The sequence below is a fragment of the Pinus tabuliformis genome, chromosome 2_1 (genome assembly GCF_031772625.1).
Source record: "Pinus tabuliformis cultivar Carrire ecotype Pingquan chromosome 2_1, CPIR1, whole genome shotgun sequence".
Classification (NCBI taxonomy): Eukaryota; Viridiplantae; Streptophyta; class Pinopsida; order Pinales; family Pinaceae; genus Pinus; species Pinus tabuliformis.
The window spans coordinates 538,678,227-538,696,889 of record NC_142299.1 but is presented as its reverse complement, the minus strand read 5'-3'; the positions used below and the strand labels follow the sequence as shown (position 1 = coordinate 538,696,889).

The following is an 18,663-nucleotide window of genomic DNA, read 5'->3' as shown; positions in this document are numbered from 1 at the left end:
AAATTCTTAACAAAAACATTATTAAACTTTGGCATTTCTATTTTATCGTTCTGGCTGCTCCTTTTTAATGAACAGACCAACATAAACCCGTTCCCCATTGATAAACTGACCATTCAAATATTTTATTGCATCTACTGTTTTATCAAGATTCTTAACAAATATTTTAGCTAATACAAAGTTGCTGATGCTCGGGTCATGGGGTGAGTACATTATCCGAATAGGGTTTCCATTAAGGGGTGTAGAATTCAAGAAACTTAAAGCCTCGCTAGCATTTTCAGCCGAGCTGTAATGGACGTAGGCGTATCCAGAGGAGTGTTGGTAATGGCATCTCCGCAGATGTGAACAGTGAGCACCGGGCCAATCCGCCCAAAGAGATCATACATCTGGGCCGCGGTAACATTGGGCTCCAAATCCCCCACATACAGAGATTTAGGTAGTAATTGGTTGTTGTTGCCATTATCAATTGCTAGGTGTTGCTGCGAAACACGGTGTTCTGCTGGTTGGATTTAAATCTTTGCCATTGCTCTTTGCTCTCTGATACTTGGAAAAGCAGAAAGCACAACTTCCCAAATGCCAACTCAATCGAAATAAAAGTCCAAACCCAATTCAACCGAAATACCAGTTAAACCTAAATAAAAACAGAAATCCATCCACGGCTGGTGTAGGTCAAAAATCCGCGGATGGAGAATGAAAACCGCTTATTTCTCTACCGCAGGTGAAGATCACATCGATTTTCCTGAATGTCTTTCTTCACTGGGCATGTGGAGAGGGATAAATATGTGGCGGATCGGATTTTCGAAATAGGTGCAAGGTTTGTTAGGTTTTCTCTTCATTGGTGGGCATCCTAATTTTCATAAGATTGAATAGCAAAATCAATCCTGACAATTCAAAACAGACTGGGAGAAGCATGGTTTCAGGTTTATTAGTTTCTTCATAGCCGTGAATACTTGACTAATTAAATAAATATATTATTGAATATATTAAACATTAAATACTATAAATACATTAATTAAATAACATAAATATGTTATTTAATAGACAAAATATATATTTAATGAAGGATGTATGATGAAGGATATATGGTAAGGTCTAGTGATTTATTTTTTATTTAATAATATTTTTTCTAATTTTCTTCCCTTTATATATATTTTGAAACTTTATTAATTAATCATTATTTTATTAAAGAAAAATTAATAAATAGAAATATATTTATACAAATTCAATAATAATTGATAGATGAAGTTTGTTTTACCATGAAAGCTCATGTTTAAATATAGCCTTAAGTGCTTTTTCACTTCTATTGGAGCCTTTCTATATAATTAATATACAATTAAATTTATTTTATTTTTATACATAATATCACTTTTTCCTTAAAAGAAATATTTTAGGCTCAAACCATAATTAAAATTATTTTAGTTTTTATACATAAGATTACCTTTTCCTCAAAAGAAATATTTTATGCTCAAAGCATAGGCAATGAGAGATGTTGTTAATATAAATCTTCTCTCTCTCAAGAAGCATCTTCTTCCATTAGGCTCTTCCACTTGTTGAGGTATTCTAATACAAGCTTTTCCTCATTATTCAATGTGACAATCGTGCCACTAGTTCCAATGGCCCTTTAATAGGGAAGCAAAGTGATCAAACTAATGAAAGTAACAAAAAGATGCCACTGTATAGCTCTATGTGTCATATAATATACAAGAGAATAGTGAAACTACTTGGTATGTAAAAATGCATGAGATAAATTGAGACAAGAGGAACTATTAGGGAGAATCATGAACACCTATGATGTGAATAAGCTTTGAGGGCATTTCTTTATGGCTTTGATCTTATACCTTAGCTACAATTTGGTTTCTTCTCACAAATTATATGGGGGATTATCTTGGTAATGGATAAGAATATCTATGTCATGAAATGGAACATGTAACATAAAAAATAAAAGACCTTGTAATTTAAAAAATGTATTGATTTTAATTAATAAAAAAATATAAAATTAAAATTAATTAAGTGATAAAATCTAACGGTATTGGAAACATATATATTACATTTTGCATCACACAAAACATGTCATCATTAGAAAAAGTCAAAATTTAAATAGTTACATGGCTTTTATTAATAGAAATTATATTTTTAGAAAGTCTATTCATATTATTACATTTCATATTTTTTCAATATTATTCATTGTGGAAGTATCTCTAATCATCCCTAATTCCCACAACTGTTATCTAGCACATGCCTTGAAAGTATTTAGCTTTCTTGGTTGGAAAATGATACAGTTGTGGAAACCCTATTATCATTCTTGTTGCCCTTTGCTAAGAAGTTAATGGCCACTTAGAAATAATGTTATAGCTTCATTGGGTGCCCTTCAACTAATTTCAAATTATCTAAATCATATAAACTAATATGATCAATTGTGTCATACCAATGCACAATTAACTTATCATATGATGTAAACATGTAACTAAACCAATTTAGTAATCATCATTTAAATCTAATTAAATAATTAAGTATTCATTCCTTTTCCAAATAGAAACTATTAAAGATTGAAGTGCTTACAAGTTACAGCTAGTGTGGTAGTGAGTAGTGGTTATTATCTTCCCCACCTCCTTTTACATGAAAGATAACTAACTCACCTAGAAATTGGTACAATGAACCACCTGATTTAAAAGTAAAAATAAAACCACTATTGAAAAATAAATTTCCTTAAAAGAAACTTCATTACAAAAACAATAAATTTCCAACAATACTAATAATTTTTTGATTAAAATGTTAAAGAATAATTTAGGATAAAAAAAGAAAACAAAAAAACACTATTGAAAATTAAATTTCCTAGAAAGAATCTTCTTTACAAAAATAATAAATTTCCAAAAATACTAGTAATTTTTTGATTGAAATTTTAATCCTAGAAATAAACTTTATTACAAAGCAATAAATTTCCAACAATACTAATAATTTTTAAAATATAAATTTTAAGAGACAATTCTAAAGACACATATACATATTTTTTTTTCTAAGTAAGCTTAAATCTATTAAGGAAACATATGGTATAGAGAGTTCTAGGCATGAGAGTGATGCCATAGAGTCAGCACAATAACAAAAATTGAGCCACCCATAAGGGGAAATTGGCCCAAGAAGCGCCTGAACGCTGCCTCGCAAGAGGAAACCAACGTTGATTTGACAACAGTAAGCCAAAATACTGAGCCGCCCACCAGGGGAAACCGACTCATACATAGATTAAGAACTAAATTAACTGCAGAGTTCAGCTTAGACACGCTTAGATACATAGGCAACAAAACCAGCATAAAGCGCAAAAGACTAGTCATGATGGCGAGAAAAAGCAGAGGCGCTAGATTCTATAGTCACACGAGGGTGATTCCTCTTCAATTCCGCACCAACAACCTTCCTTGTCATCAGTATCTGGATCATGAACCGCTTGAGAAGTTTCATCCACCGCTACACGCTCGCCTATAGTCGTCTTGGTGTTCTGGAGTTGGCCAGAGCCGCTGTCCTCAGGAGCTGGGTCGAGAATCCTTTGAGGAGCACCCTCCACCTCTACACACCTGCCGGCAGTTGTCCCAGTGTTCTGGAGCAGGCCAGAGCTGCTGTCGTAGGCCTGGCGATAGGGATTGCTATCTACGGGCAAAGGAGCAGGTGGAACAGAAGGGGAGGCCTCCGGGTTGATAGGGGGCTCGGAGGACGGGGGAGAGGTGACAAAATCAGGCCGAGGGTCAGTGTACAGGTGAGAGGGGAGGGGATCAATCCGCGGGGAGGGAGGGAGGCGACGAGCTTGCCCACTTTACAAATATAGCGGTGAACATAATCACACGGATTGTGAGCGGGGGGGGCGAGCTGGAGGAAGGGGAAGGGGAGGGATTAGGCCTAGAGCCCCTGTGCGGCTTCTCATGCGGTGCCTCAACCTAGGCATTGCAACAAAAAATTTGTTATCGACGGTGAAGAATGGAGGGGGACCTAACGGAGGAAGATGGGGGCAAAAGCCGAACAGCGTAGGGATGAATTGAGCACAAAACTGTCTGTGCGAGTGGTGATATCCAGGGATGAAACTAATGCAGGAGGTCAGCGGGCAGCGCTTTCTCACTGAGGTGCGAAGGTTGTGCACTTCGGCTTCCGGCGAGCAGCGAGAACCTATAGGTAGGAGCTGTCTCGACATGGAGACCGGTAGAGCATCACAAAACCAGATCAAAGCAACTGAGTTCATAATTGAGGACGGGGTAACAAGGGCCTGAGTTTTCATGCTGAGACTCTTGGTGTCTCGGCCTCCCCACCGAATTAAATGTTGCATAGGGTGACTGCCCATCATCTTAATTATTCCAGAGATGGGTACCTGCGTTGGGCCGGTGAACCATTAGGCTTGCCACGCGCCTATCTACCAGAACGTAACCTCCATCACTTCAATGCCCACCCGAATCCGGGGAAGACACATATACATATTAATGGGTGCTTACAAAAGGAAATAGCTAAATTACAAACCACTCATCCCAAAATGAATAAGCTAAAGTTAAAAATGAATGATTTGACCAAAAATCCATCCTAAATAGTCTTCACTTAAATCACTCCTAAAAGGTCTTCACTTCTATTGTTGAGATGGAGTAAGATGTGGGTAATATTTGAGGGTGTAACAATAAATTATACCAAAGCGCCTCATTAAGTGAATCTAAATTGTAAAAGTCACAAGATAATTCTTTGGAAAGTTGTATTAAAATATTTAATATTATTTGAAATAATGAGCTGGTCTACAAATAAGTTAATGAAAAGATATTTAAATAGAAATTATATTAGTAAAATTGAGTAAAGGGTATTTAGAGATTTTATTATTATTATTATGGTAGAGTAAAGAATAATGAGTGGATAAAAACATAGAATGACTAAAGTAAAATGATTAAATAAATGATTAAAATGAAACTGTGATGCAGAATTACATGTGGCTTCATGCCAATTTGATGGTTTAATCTAAGGCGTCCTATATTATATATGAAAGCACTAGTAGGAATAGTAGGTGCCCTGCCAATTAGATTATGAGGCTCGAATAAATGAGAGAATTTCTCTTCTCTCCTCTTTTGGCTCAGCTAAAGCAACATAAATACTTTTGCGAGCAACAAATTTTCCATTCATTTCTACCATAGCTAGGAATTCTTAAAAAACAAATGAGAATGCTACAAATAGTGAACCTTTAATGTGTCCTTGAATGTCTCTCATTAAGTTGCATAAAGTGATTGTGCCATAAATAAAGAATAGTTCTTTCAACTTATTGTCATTAATACTATCATCCAAATGTTTTAAATAAATATTTTCTCCATATTGCCTCTTAAATTCAGACATCTTTAGTGCCTTTTCAATATACCATTCCTTTCCATCAATTTTCTTCCCATTTAAATTCTCAAAACAATTTGCATCATCATCTTCATTCTCAAAGTTGACAAATCCAAAAATTTTTGAATGACATGTCGTGCCTTCTGCATCCTTAATCACTTTCGCACTCATAATTGTTCCATACACACTAAAATAATATCTCAAATCCTCATCATTCATGGTGTGATAAATGTAACTATTGCATCCCTTTTTTTGTGTGTCTCTTACATAATGACAATGATATGCTTCCAAATCTGGTCATATGTTTGGGGTGGTAGGTTGAGCTCATGTTGATGGATGTCACATTTGTTTCAAAAACTCATTAGAAAAGTTTCCTTTAAATTTGGCATCCCCATCACTAAACCCATCCAATGTAATTTTTCTTGCAAAATATTTTGACAATTTGTATTGCTAATTTTGATGTCTTCCTCTTCATTTTTATAAGACTACTTCATTTATGAACTTTGGTAATTTCTTGTGAATATATATTATAGTTCTTTTATATTCATCAGACAATCACGATTCATAAATTCAACTAATAACCATTAAAATTGAATATATATCACAATGTTTGAGAGATAGAGATATGTGACGGATAAGTGTGTGTGTAAAATGAAAATGTTCAAACTCATTTTATACCCAATATACACAAGCTACATGTCTCTTAAATTAAATCATATCTCTTTGTAAATTAAATTCTAGAAAGTCTATCAATTTACATTTTTACTCATATTTGTTAAAGTGTTGAAGATCAAGTGTAGTAAGTATATTTATTTAGAGTATCTAGATTTCTTGGTTGGAAAATGTAGCAATAGCGGAAAACCTATTAAATCATTTTTGTTTCCCTTTGTTGAGAAGATAGTGGTAACAAAGAAATAAGTTTATAGCTTCATTAGTTCCAAATTAGCTAATCATATAAACTAATATGATAAATTGTATCATACCAATACACAGTTTATAACTTATCCTATGGTGTAAGCTTGTCAATAAACTATTTTATTAATCATCATTTAAATCTAATTAAATAATTAAGAATTCATTTCCTTTCCAAATAGAAGCTATTGAAAATTGAAGCGGTTGTATTCCATGTGGTAGGGAGGAGTGACTATTATCCTCCCAGTGTCCTTGTACATGAAAGATAACTCACTCACCTAATGAACCATGGGATTTAAAAAATAAAAATAAAAACAAAACTAATATTGAAAAATAAATTTCCTTGAAATAAACTTCATTACAAAAACAATAAATTTCCAACAATACTAATAATATTTTGATTAAAATTTGAAAGAGGAATTTAGGATTAAAAAAAATAAAACAAAAAAAACACTATTGAAAATTTTATTTCCTAGAAATAAACTTCATTACAAGATCAAACCACTCATCCCAAAATAGATAATGTAAAGTTAAAAATGAATGGTTTGAACAAAAATCACCCCTAAAGAGTCTTCACTTTTGTAGTTAAGACAAAGTAGCATGTGGATAATCTTTGAGGATGTAAAAATAAGTTATATAAAATACTTCAATAAATAAATCTAAAGTGTGAAAGTCACCAGATAATTGTTTGGAAAATCTAGATTTGCTAGTAAAATATTTAACATTAATTTGAAATATTGAAAAGGTATACAAATAGGTTAATGAAAAGATGTGAAAATAAAACTATTATTAGTAATATTGGGTAAATGGTATTTTAGGGACTTTTTATGGTAGAGTAAAGAATAAGGAAGTGGATAAAAACATAGAAAGATGAAAGAAAGGTAATTAAATAAATCAGTAAAATATAACTATGATGCCAGACTAAAATCTAGTGCCATGCTAATTGGATGGTTTCATCTAAGGACGATTATACATGGAGAAAGTGGTAGTAATAGTAGGTTCCCTACCAATTGGATTGTGAGACTTGAATAAATGACTCTGTAACTTTTCACTTCTCTCCTCTTTTGGCTCAGCGAAATCAACATAAAGAAATTTTCCAGCAACAAGTTTTCCATTCATTTCTACCTTAGCTTGCGATGCTTGTAAAGGAGATGAAAATGCCACAAATCCTGAACCTTTACTGTATCCATGAAAGTCTCTCATTACCTTGCATGAAGTGATTGTGCCATAAATAGAGAATAGTTCTTTCAACTTGTTGTCATCAATACTGTCATCCAAATATTTTAAATAAAGATTTAATCCATATTGCCTCCTCAATTCAGATTTCTTCAATGCCCTTCCAACATACCATTCCTTACCATCAATTGTTTTCCCATTTAAATTCTCAACGCAGCTTGCGGCATCATCTCCATTCTCAAAATTAACAAATCCAAAACACTTTGAATTACCTGCGGCATCGCTAATCACTTTGGCACTTGTAATTGGTCCGTACACACTAAAGTAATATCTCAAATCCTCATCATTCATTGACTCTGATAAATTCTTAACAAAAACATCAGTGAACTTGGTGTTTCCATTTTCTCGTTCTCGCTGCTCCTTTTTCATGAATGGAGCAACATAAACCCGTTCCCCATCGATAAACTGACCATTCAAATATTTTATTGCATTTTGCACTCCCTCTTCATGTTCATAAATCACAAATCCATATCCTTTGGATTGCCCTGATGCATCTGTTGCAATATTAGAAGAGAGAATGGGCCCACACATAGCGAAAGTACGATAGAAAGCATCTTCGCCTACTGTTCTATCAAGATTCTTAACAAAAATTTTAGCTGATCCAAAGTTACGGATGCTGGGGTCATGGGGTGAGTACATTACCCGAATATGGTTTCCATTAAGGGGCGCAGAATTCAATAAACGTAAAGCCTCACTAGCATTTTCAGCTAACCTATAATTGACATAACCGTATCCCAGAGAAGTGTTGGTAGTGGCATCTCTGCATATGTGAACAGTGAGCACCGGGCCAATCCGCCCAAAGAGATCATATATCTGGGCCTCGGTCACATTGGGCTCCAAATCCCCCACATACAGAGATTTCGGCAGTAATTGATTGTTGTTGCCGTTAGCAACTGCTTGTTGATGTTGTGCAACACGGTGTTCTGCTGGTTGGACTTGATTCTGTGCCATCGCCTCTTTACTCACTGACACTGGAAAAGCAGAAAGCACAACTTCCTAATGCCAACTCAACGGAAATAAAAATCCAAACCCAATTCAACCGAAATAATCGAAACCACAGCAGGTGTAGATCGCAAAATCCGCAGATGGAGAATCAAAACCGCTTATTTCTGTACAACAGGTGAAGATTATATCGATTTTCCACGCTGAAAATAGACTTCAACGCTGAACATTCCACTTCGATTCAATATGGAAAGGTATAATGGTGAGAGTGCCGCACCAATTCTTCTATAAATATGTTTTAGGTTTTCTCTTCATGGGTCGGCGCCGTATTTTTCACAACATTGAATGGAAGAGAAACATGGTTTTACATTTCTTAATTGCCGTGAAACATGGTGTGACGTTTCTTAGTTTTTTCATAACCGTGAATGCTCGAGTAATTAAATAAATATATTAATAAGTAATAAATATATTAGTGATTAAAGAGTATAATTATATTAATTGAATAACACATAAAGAGAATAATTAAATTAATTAAATAAATACGTTATTTAAGAGATAAAATATATATTTAATAAAAAGTGTAATGTAATGTTAGTGATTTTATTGTTATTTATTAATAATTTTATTAATTAAAATTAAAATTTTGGTTTTTTTCTCAAATTTGGCTAACTTTACTTTAGTTTTAATTTTTATTAATAATAATTTTTTAAATTTATTTCAAATTTATATATTTTTATTGAAATCTACTTAATTAACAATTATCATGTTAAATCAAAATTAATAAAATTAAATGTGTTTATACAAATTGAATAATAATTCATAGATCAATATTCTTTTACAATGAAAGCTCTAGCTTAAATAGTCTTAAGTGCGTTTTCACCAAAGTTCATTATGTTTAATGGTGCCTCTGTACATAATTAATATATAATTAAAATTATTTTATTTTTTTATACATAAGATTACATTGCTTTCAAAAGAAATATTTTATGCTCAAAGCATAGGTAATGAGGGATGTTAACAAAAATCCTCTGTCTCCCGAGAAACACCTTCCATTAGGCCCTTCGACTTGTTGAGGTATTTTTTAATTACTTAAGAACATAATCAATTTTCTTCACAACTTGAGTGAGTTTCTTCACAAATTGATATGGACCATAGAACTCGGGGCCTAACTTGTTTTTCCCATATTTTTTTAACGATAATTGTTTGTAAGGTTTGAAACTTCACATACACCCAATCTACTTAAATTTTATTTCTAAACTACATTGGTCATCTTGCTACTTCGTGCGGTTTCTTGCAATATTTAAGTTTTCCTTTAGTGTTTGAACAACCTTTTAGTTATCCTCAAATTGATTCTTTACTTTTGAAATTTTTATATTATTTATGGTTAACTCTTTCCATTTAGGGGGTGTATAATCATAGAGAGATTGAAATGACATTAGTTTTATTGAAACGTGATAAGTGGAATTCTACCACCATGGTGTTAGATGTAACTATTCAAACCATTTTTTTGTTAATCTCTTACAAAATGACAGAGATATGCTTCCAAACATCTATCGACAATTTCATATTGGTCACATGTTTGGGGTGGTATGCTAACCTCATGTTGAGGGATGTCCTCATTTGTTTGAAAAAAGCTTTAGAAAAGTTTCCTTTAAATTTGGTATCCCTATCACTCACAATGATCTTTGGAAATCCATGCAATTTGTAATTATTCTTGCAAAATATTTTGGCAATTTGTTTTGCTCAGTTTGATCTCTTTTTTATTTTTCAGTGAAATTGATGCAACTACTTTATTTATGAACTGTGGTAATTACTTGTGAATATATATTATATTTCTTTTATCTTCATCAAAGAATCACACTTCGGAAATTCAACTAATAACCATGAAAATAAAATGTATTTGTCACAATGTGTGAGAGATAGAGATATGTGAGTGATAAGTCTTTATGTAAAATGAAAAGGTTCAAGTGCATTTAATACCCAATATACACAAGAGACATGTCTCTTAAATCAAATCATATATCTTTGTAAATTAGATTCTAGTAAGTTTTCACATTCTCATATTTGTTAAGTATTGAAGATCACGTAAATAATGGTGGCGAGTAACTCCTCATAACTACATTCATTTACTTTTTGTTCCTATTACATCTTTTATGCAAATACTTGCTTAAATTATTACTAGTAACAACTGATAGTAAATATGTTATTTACCTTAGTATGGACTATCAAAGATCTTAATTTTAGGTTTTTCCGTTGATTTCCTTTCTTTTAATTTTCCTTCTTTTGTTTTAAAATATCATTTTCTTTCATGTTTGTACATAATACTATAAATAAATCAAGGATTATGAATATTGACTCTAGTTGCATTCTTCAACACTCAGAGATATGATATGAGGAGGTTAGGGATTTTGCAAGCTCCAGAATTTCATCTAAGATAGGTCATCGTGGAATTTTCGCTGCAACTCTTTCACTATGAAGTTTCATAAGCTAAAAAAAACCCATTGGAGACGAAATTGGTTTGAACCTTGGCTCAAAATTTCAGATCCTCTCTCGCAATATTTGCAGATTGAAGAAGTTAGGGTTTTTGTAGACCCCCGAATTACATTCCAAATAGGTCACCTTGGGAAAATCATCATAACTTTTGCTCTCAGCATCAGATTGAATTTTCGTAAGAAGTTACAAAAAGCAGACTGTAGCTTTTTGGGTATTATTTTCAGAACCTAAGGTGGAAACAGTGACCTGCGACATGTCATACAAGTTCACTCTACTCAAGTAGATTTGGCATAACCCTTCATTGGAGAATCAAATCTTGATCATACTTTCGAGGCTAGAAAGAGGACTCAGAGGGCTATTACAAATCGAAATTTTAGAAATTAAAGATCCAAAAGTACAGAGTTACAGTCTTTTCAAGATCGAGCTACTAAAATCAAGAAAAAGCGAGATGAGGAAGTTTGATGGCAAGGATCCGGTAAATTGGATACTACAGATGGAGAAATATTTTGATCTACATGGTGTACCACTATTACATCAGGTATGTATTGCATCTAATTATTTAGAACCGAATCAATTTTTATGGTATAAAGGACTTTATTCTTGTAAACCACTTGTCACGTGGTCAATTTTCACAGAGGAAATGATAGCACATTATGAGGATACAAAGAGAAACACATGTCTTAGCCAATTGATAAATCTCAAACAAAAGGGTTCAATGGCAGAGCATATTGAGGATTTCCAAAAATTGAATATAAGGGTAAATGATATTATAGAGAAGAGAATGATTGATGTCTCCGTAGGGACTTTCAAGGATAACATTCAACATGAGGTTCATCTTTGGGAACCTGATTCATTGGAGAAGGCATTCAGGTGGGCAAGAAAAATTAAAAGCGAAATTATGGAAACAAGGAATCCCACAACTCACGACTATAATTAAGGAAGTGTTTTTTCTTCTAGCCTTCCACAACCTACAAGGGTTACACCACAACAATTGGAAGAAAAAAGAGAAAAAGGGATTTGTTACAATTGTGATAAAAAATACATCAAAGTTCATAAGTGTGATGAGAAGAAATTATTTTACATTGATTGTGAAGAGGAGGAAGAAAAGGATCAAGAAACGTCAAAAGAAGTGTATATACACCATGAACCAACCCCTTATTGTTATTAGTACAACCTCCTTATTATATTTTTGTGCCCATGTAGTCCCCATATTTTTATTATTGTGCCCCATAGAAGCCCACTATTGTTATTATTGTGCCCTTACATTATTATTGTTATGTCGGCTTTGATATCAAATGTTATGAAACCAACTCACAAAAAGATAGAAAAGATATATCAACGTCTTAGAATTCAGCCTCTTCATGGGGGCAACCTCCTTTACATTACACAGATGAACAATTCTTGGATGATACAAATGACAAGACCTCCTTTCTATATATAGGATTCTAAGGGGTCATAATATAATGAGAGCCGACATAACAATAATAATGTAAGGGAACAATAATGATAATAGTGGGCTTCTATGGGGCACAATAATAACAATATGGGGACTACATGGGCACAACAATATAATAAGGGGTTTATACTAATAACAATAAGGGGTTACACTAGTAGTATAGGAACCTAACACTGTCATCATGCCAACTTTTATTTCTTTTCCATATTTATTCATAATTTTATTTATTATTATATTTCATTGTTATTTATTATTATTATCCTTTTTTCATTATTTTTTATTTTATTTATTAATATATTTTCTCGTTATTTGTTGTTATTATTATTATTAAGCATTACATATTTCACGTTTTTAAGGAACTTTGTCGTAAAGTTAGTATATTCATTTATTATTTTATTTATTTATATATCATTTTATTTATTATTTTGATTATTATTATTAATTCAAGCCATTACATATTTGTCTCATATAGGATATCATAGTAAAACCCAAATTGAAGCATACACGAGATGTATTCTTCCCATCGTCCATGCTCCCTTTCAAGTCAGAGTTCATATATCCTCGCAGTTGCATCTCACCATTATAATCATACCTCAAACATTAGTCAACAATACCATGCAAATATATTAATATATGCTTTGTTGCAATACAATTCTCACGTCTCAGTTCCATCTAGAACTAGCTAAAATTGTTTATGGCAAAGAAAATATTCAACATGGTATTTACCAAATACATCAATGATGTAATCAAATTCTAGTATGTGGAAAAATCCACCGGGTCAAACTCAAAATATCTCAACTTTCTCACGTTCTTCACCATCATAATTGCCATATACATTCCCTCCATCACACCAAACTTCTAAAGGATATTAATGACATATTTTTCTTGTCCAAGAAGGATTTAACTATGGTTATGCCAGACTTCTAGCCCCAAATAGTAATGCATCAAGCCAATATCCTTCATGTCAAATTCAAAGGCCAACTCTCTTTCACACCATGCAATAAGATGCTCTATACTCGTCAGGAACAAATCATCAACATATTGTAGCAGTATCACCAACTAGCCTTTTACAACCTCGATATGAATATTTGGACCATCAACACTTTTATAGAAACAAAGTCTCATGTTGGGCACCTAATCCTCTATGTGTAGTTGTCGAATATCAACAGCCACCAGAGTCCAAGAAAGCACTTGGAATGTGAATCCAAGGGTCACACCAACTTACTATATATATGTATCATTGTGAATAATAGAAGCTAGTAAATGTTTATCATTCATATTTCACCTTCACCATGCATGTGTTTAACATGGTATGAAAGCAGGAGATATCCTACCCTTCTCATATTTGAGCCACTTGTTTTGTGGCCTATCTGTGCATGTCAGTTCTGCCATTAGTTCTTCATTTCATGAATGTTTTCTTAGCTAAATTCTAGCTATGATATCTTTCGTGTAACTATAATTTTCTTTGCTCCTACAAACTAATGGAAGTTATTTGGAAGAGAGTTTTTGAGTGAGTGGGCATAGTATCAAACCACATTTTGTGATTACTGGTTACAGATTTCTCTAGACGCATTTAGCATATCTGTCTCTATTGGAATTTTTGAAGTGCAACGGAATTGGTAATACATTGCTCCCATACCACAGTTGGCTCTAGTCCACTGCCTCCTTGAAGAGATGCTCCTGGTGTTATAATCCTTGAGAAATGCATTGCAACAGTTCCCAAACTGACAGAGATAATAGAGCTCAAGATTGTTCTTTGCCTATCAAAGTAATTAGAAATATTCCTAACAAAGATGCAAGAGTGATGAATCTTCCCACTACTTCTGTAGCTTCAATATGCTATAATAATATGCTCTAAGAGTTCTAATGAGTTTAAGGGATGGAGGAGTGTTAGAGCATATGAAATTAGAACACAATGATAGTTTTATTGGTAACGACTATCCCATCCAAATTCTCAGTGCTGATCAAACCTTTGTAGTATAGTTTAAACTATATATCATCCTTACTAATCCACTCGTCATCGAAGGGCTTCTCATATTTTTCCCCACTGGCATCCCTCTCATCCTTTGACATTGCTTAAATTCTGCGGGGAAATTCAGCGTCATGGATTTTTTTGTAAATGTCTTCAAACAAACGCCACATCTCTTCCTCGACCTGCTTGTGGTCAGCGACCTCCTATTGGAATTTATCAAACTTGAGGGCCTGCATTCTCAATAATAATGTCATCTCCCCTTTTTCACCGCCACGCATCTCAGAGAAGCCTAAATTTCCACTAGAATTGGAGTCACTCTTAGTGGTTTCATGGTGCTAGTATTGGGTTGTTCCCATGGAGGCTGTGAGGGCCTCCTGCAACTATAGTTTGTAGGCATAATCGAGGTCACTATTGGCTATTTGGGCTGCTAAAAATTCTCTATATTCGAGGGACATTATATCCATGTCCAAATTGACCATCCTTTGCCAAGCAAAAATGATTGTGAGGAGATTAAATAAATTTGAAACTGATTATGGTGAGGTGATTGAATAAATTATAAGTTGAAATCTAGAGGGAAACAAAGGGATTCTGAGTTCAAATCAAGATGAGGATCCAACCTATTATGTGAAGGCTGATGTGTTAAGGAAGGCCGCAAGCTTGGAAACTGTAAGTTATTATTATATGCAACTTTATTGATATTCATTGCAGCAGTGGGTATGAATATTGAATAATATGATGAAAATCTAAGAATTAATAGTTGAATAGACTATTGTGAGTGAGTGACAGTGGCGACAAGAATATTTTTATCTGTTAGTATGAATAGTTGTCCACAACTATAACCTATTATTCTCATTGTTACTGAATTTTAATAACTATCAAGATTTTGGTCAAAGGTTACAATTTCACTTGATGGTGTAAATAGACCTGCCAACACCCATTTCTACCCTCGGTTCGTGCTTGAATATTTTTTCTCAAAGAAGAGTGGATTAACTAATAATCTTGAAACATAAGGTGGAGTTGCAATAAACCTTTTTTGAAGTTTTTAAATTGCTAAGATTGACAATTTATTAGAATTATTGAGAATTCTAATTGTTTCAACTGCTAAAAGCACAATTAAAGTCAACAAATACACACACAGATATTCAAACCTCTCTGCAAAATGCACAAGAATATATTGATTTTTTGCAAGTTAAATCTCAACTATAGTGAGAGGAGTTAGAACAGAAAGGACATCCCTCTGAACTTTTTTTTGTTCAGAATAATTACCTACTTGAATTTGAAACAGGATCCTATCAACAGCCAGCAAGCCATCAAGTCAGTAAAGTTGATGTTAATTTAGATCAAGTGTTTATTTCATAAGCATATTTGAATACAGGTGTGGAAATCCAGCCTGCACTTCCCAAGTCAATCATCATACCTTGGGAAGAGCTTGTCCATAACAAGCACAAAACCAGACTTGGATAAGATAAGAAGGTTTCCTTTCACATTATAGATAAATCAAAGTCCATCCAGTTTCAAAATGCTGGATTTGTTCATGATAGTTCACCTTCAACTGTTTTAGATTATGCTCCTCCACATTCATAGTCAAAAGTTGTTAAATGCTAAACACTATAACCGAGCTGGCCATATGAAAGATCACTGTTTTTTTCTTCATCCATGTGAGCGCTGTCATAAAACCACTCATTCTTCAAACAAATGCTTCAAAAACAAGCCTCTTGCAAGAAAAAAGATTCATCTTGGATGGATCACTTCTTGGAAATGGGCTTAAACAGCCAAGAAGATATTTCAGTCATATATCAAAACTTGTTCTAGAGTATTGAACAATCTTGCAGTTGAGTTTTATCCATCATCTCACCTTGTATCTAAAAGGGGGCAAGTGATGGTTGTCTACAAGTTTCAAAACCACATCAAGCAAGCTTGAGCAACAACCTTCCATACCAGATTTAGAGTTGTAACCAGAGACAAAGATGCCCCTGAGCATGCCTTTACTTGGTGATGCCTCTTCAACGAATTGGGGACAGTTCCTCTAGCAAAAGACTTCAAATTATTGCCAGATTTGGAAGAGATCCAGGAATTGCATTAAGAATTCCAGAGTTGGTGGTCATCCTTAAACAATTGTAAGTTGTAGACCTCCCTTTTCCAAGTGGAAGCTCTCCCTCTCCAAAGCATTAGGGACACTTCCTCTTGCAAATGTTTCAACTTCTTGCCAGACTTGGAAGAGATCTGGGAATGGTACTAAGCATTCTAGTGTTAGTGGTAATCCTTAAACCACCCACTTATACCAACATTTCAGAGAGCACATTCAGCCTAGTGCTGCCACGGATTTTTGCACATTTTTTATCACAACTCTCTTCTTGGCTTCATACATACCCCTTTAGATTAAGGGGGGGAATATTTGACACCTAATCCTCTATGGGTAGGTGTGGAATATCAACAACCACCAGATTCCAAGAGACCACTTGGAATGTGAATCCAAGGGTCACACCAATGTACTATATTTATGTATCATTGTGAATAATAGATGCAACTCAATGTTTATCATTCATATTCTTCCTTCGCATTGTATGTGTTTAACATCTCATAATATATCCATCAATTCTAGAATACCAAGCTCTCGAAGATTGTTTGAGTTCATATGGGGCCTTCTTTAATATGGATACTGGTGCAAATACTTCATCATAGTCTTCTCCCTCTTTCTTGGATAATCATCTAAACATGAATATTTCCTTGTATTTGTCAAAGCTCCCATCTGTTGCATGCTTGATCTTGTAAATCCACTTTGAGGTTACCATAGACTTTCCTTTAGGTCTTAGAACAATTTCCCAAGAATAATTTTTTATAATATAATTGGTATTCCTCCATCATTGCATCCTTCCACACTTCTGAAGTAGTCTCTTCCTCAAAGTTGGAAGGTTCGAAGACAATCACGTTAGTCATTAAGGATACATAACCATAATACCTCTTATGTCTCTTAGATTCTTTGAAGGTGCCTTGTGGAGCCACATGTCCTTCTACATCTTACAAAGTATATTTTAGCGAAGCTTGCCTTTTTCTATTTTTGGGAACAACCACAGGATCCAATAGTTCACAAGGTCCTTCTAGCATATCTTCATGATCTTAACGATGTTTGGAGGAGGAGGGAGGAATTGTATCTTATTTTTTAGGAGCTAGATGCTTCTTCTCTTCATCTTTAGTGTCTGGTTGTTCTTATCTAGATTTACAATAACCTATATCTTTATCAAAAGTCACGTCTCTACTTACATCCACATATCACCACCCTGGAACATAGATCCTATAGGATTTTGATGATTCATTATACCCAAAAAATATTTCCTTCTTACCAGAAAGATCTAATTTGTTTCTCTTATCCTTGGGTACATGTATGAACATTAAACAACAAAGAATTGTCATATGATCAACCTGTGGTTTCTGACTTGTGAATGCTTCTTCAAGATTCTTACCTTCCAAAAGCCTATCAGGACTTCTACTTAGGATGTAGACATTTATCTTGGAAATTTTTCCGCGCAAGAAAATTCGTACATCTTGATCATGAATCATCATCTTCATGGAATCTTCAATATATTTGTTCTTTCTTCTGACTACAATCTATTAAGGATTGATTTTTATTTACATCAAAAGCTGCCGATTGTTGTTGTGGAACACCATGTTTTTGGGGTTTTATTTGAATAAGTTCCATTGCCTATTTGATTTTGTTTTTAGCGCTACTCTCTAATATTCATAAATAAAAAAATAAAACTTTCTAATTCAAAAGGAATGGAATACCAATTCAACTGGAATAAAAAGAAAAACCTAGCCACACTAGGTGAAGATGAAAAAATTCATGAATGGAAAATAAAAACCCGCAACTTATGATCTATAATTTATGTAGTGAAGATTATATAGATTCACTTGAATGTGATTCTTCGCACCTACATGAATAAAAATCAACAGAAACATGGAAATGGTGAGAGTGTCACACCAACCAATATGTGGTTGATAATACTTGCAAAATAGGTACAAGTGAGGTGCGAGGCGAATTGTTTTGTTATGTTTTATCTTCATGGGTCGGTGGTGTATTACGGGGATAGATGCATTTGAATTAGAAGATCCAATAGAAAAAAAACCACCTTGACAACTCAAAATGGAGAAACACAATTTTAGGTTTCTTAATAGTTGTGAATACTAATTAAATAGATATAGTATTTTAGAATGGGAGAAACATGGTTTTAGGTCTCTTAATAGTTGTATAGTTATATTAATTAATTAAATATAATTATACTAATTAAATAAATATGTTATTCAATAGATAAAATACATATTTGAT

General features: G+C 33.6%; 2 pseudogenes; both read right to left on the bottom strand.

Moving 5' to 3' along the window:
• Positions 1-7,197: 7,197 nt before the first annotated feature.
• On the bottom strand, positions 7,198-8,427 carry LOC149201400 (polyadenylate-binding protein 2 pseudogene; annotated as a pseudogene).
• Positions 8,428-14,272: 5,845 nt separating this feature from the next.
• Positions 14,273-14,818, bottom strand: LOC149201399 (uncharacterized; annotated as a pseudogene).
• Between the last annotated feature and the right edge of the window lie 3,845 nt (positions 14,819-18,663).